The sequence below is a fragment of the Tupaia chinensis genome, unplaced genomic scaffold (assembly GCF_000334495.1).
Source record: "Tupaia chinensis unplaced genomic scaffold, TupChi_1.0 Scaffold000099_1, whole genome shotgun sequence".
Lineage (NCBI taxonomy): Eukaryota > Metazoa > Chordata > Mammalia > Scandentia > Tupaiidae > Tupaia > Tupaia belangeri.
Genome location: NW_006159563.1, coordinates 4,636,233 through 4,638,659, shown reverse-complemented (window position 1 = coordinate 4,638,659; position 2,427 = coordinate 4,636,233). Strand labels below are relative to the sequence as shown.

At 46.3% G+C, this 2,427-nt stretch overlaps 1 pseudogene; it reads right to left on the bottom strand.

The window, feature by feature from the left end:
• Positions 1–1,815, bottom strand: part of LOC106734363 (60S ribosomal protein L7a pseudogene) — a 3,409-nt pseudogene extending 1,594 nt beyond the window's left edge.
• Positions 1,816–2,427: the final 612 nt, after the last annotated feature.

Genomic DNA, 2,427 nt, shown 5'->3' with positions numbered 1-2,427 from the left:
GGTGAAGGCAGCAGCTCTGGAAAAGTGACTGGGATGAGGCGGGCGCCACAGTCGAACGAGCTGATGGGTACGAACCACCAGTCCGAGAGTCTGTTTAAAGCTCAGACTTTTAATAGTGACAAATAAAAAGTCATATTTGTGACAGTTTCCATCTGAACATTCTTTTTAAATAACCTGAAAGCTTGGTGAATCAGATACTCTGATTTGATAATGAAGTTTTTTGACCTGTTTGAGTTTTATTAAACAGTTGAAAAGGGAAAAATGGTAATAATAATAAATAAAAATAAATAGTAAAAAAAAAAAAAAAAAAAACAAATAAAGGAGAACCGCGGCTCACACGGAACAATTTTGCTTTTGAAAGTTCTTTCAGGAGTTTTCTATATAACATGTTTCTTCTGGTTTAATTTTCCCAGTCCTGTGAAAAACATTGACTCTCACCAGTAAGCAAAAGAAAACAAATTCACACAATAATGAGATCAAGGTGCGATTTTGACCTTTATAACGAGAAACTAATATAAAGAAAAGACTTGAAAGCCAAGTGCTGGGAGGGTTGGGCTTTCCTTGCTGCCTGCATTCCACCTGTTCCCACCACCTTTGGAAAGAAATTTGGTGGGCCAGCCCTTGGTGTGCTGGCTAAGGCAGCTGATCCTACGTGATCAACGGTGCAATTCCCATCTCAGACCCAGGGCTTGAAAAACATGCCAGGCACATGTGCGTGCATGCCCAAAATCCTCAGAGAATGGAGGAGGAGAAGGGATTGCAGTGTGGCCGTGCCCCCAGGGGATGCTTTCTCACCTTCCTTCTCTCTGTCGTTTTCCAGCTAGTGCACACATCTCCTCCAGCAAAATTTTAAAACATGAAGGGAAGAGAATTTGGCAACACAACACAAGAAAGAGCAGTGAAAATGCCCACATATTTGATCTGACGATTGCACTCCTGGAATTTCTGTTCCCCCCGAAGGAGAGCATTTTATGACTTGTATGTACAGAACACTCAGCAGCGGACACGTAACCCAGCTTGGCGGCGAGCTCTTTCGCCTTTGCCTTTTCCAGCTTTGCGATGCGAGCCACAGATTTCGGGCTAGGACGTTGCCTCCCCAGTGGCGGCAGAGCTCATCGTATCTGTCATTGTAATTGGTCCTGATGGCTTCCACCAGCTTAGCCAGGGCACCTTTGTCCTCCGAGTTAACCTGTGTGAAGGCGACAGTGGTACAGCTTTTCCTGTGGACCAGGCGTCCCAACCTGGCCTTCCCCTGGATAATGCATAATCTTCCGACACACAGCAGGCAGGAAGACAACCAGCTCGATGGGGTCCACGTCATGTGTGATCACCACCAGCGGAGCCTTCCTGTTCTCCACTGAGGTGGTGACAGTGCTGACCCCTGCCCAGAGGACCGGCGGCCTCTTAGTGGGGACATCCCCTTTGCCGGTAGCCTTCTCCTCAGCCCGGGTCAGCAACCGCTGCTGCTTCTCCTGCTTTGTCTTTGGCTTATACTTGTGAGGCAGCTTGAGCAGCTGAGTAGCTGTCTGGTGGTCCAGGGCCTGGGGGACCTGCTTAATGGCAGGAGACACTTTCAGCCATTTGTAGAGGATGGCCCTCTGCTGCTGCAGCCGGATGTAGCAGGGCCATTTGATGAAGCGGGTGAGGTCCCTTTTGGGCTGGATGTCCTGTCCTAGGCCAAAATTCTTAGGCCTTTTCTCAAACAGGGGATTGACCACCTTCCTAGCCTCCTGCTTCTCCAGACAGCAGGGGCCAGAGCCACCTTCTTGCCCTTGGCCTTCTTTCCCTTTGGCATCTTGGGCTACTGGAGGAGAGACCCTGGAATTTATTTTTAAAAATGATTTTATATGGAAATAAAGGTCCTGTACAAAGATATTAGTAGCAAACTTACCTCTGAGAGCCAAAAAAGAAAGAAAAGAAAATGGAAAATTTTAATGTCCAACAAAAAAATTGGAAAATTCTAAATATTCATGAATTTGATGGAACACAATCAAACAATGGAAAGTGTTAAAATAACATTCAGGGGGGAAAAGTGAAACAGAGAAATCACATCATGACTAGTGTCCATTGTGGGGTAAAAGGGTGGGAATGCCCAGAGAGTTTTTCATTTTCTTTTTAGTACCTTACACTAAGAGGTGAGAGACCAGTCAGAATAACAACATCTCAGATGAGAGAAAGAGAGAGAGAACGGGAAAATAAAGGAATCAGAGGAATACATGAAAGAAAAAGAAAAAACCAGACTGGCCCATGGCCTGATGGTTAAGACAGCCAGAGCCCATGTGGCCATTGCATGGATCAAGGCTTGGAAAACACACTGTGTGTGCTCCCAAAATCTTAAAAGGAAGGAGAAATGGAGGCAAAGGGATTGTGACATGGTGTGACTGTGTCCCTTGGGGGCTTTCTCCTCTCCCTCTCTCGCTGGCAAGC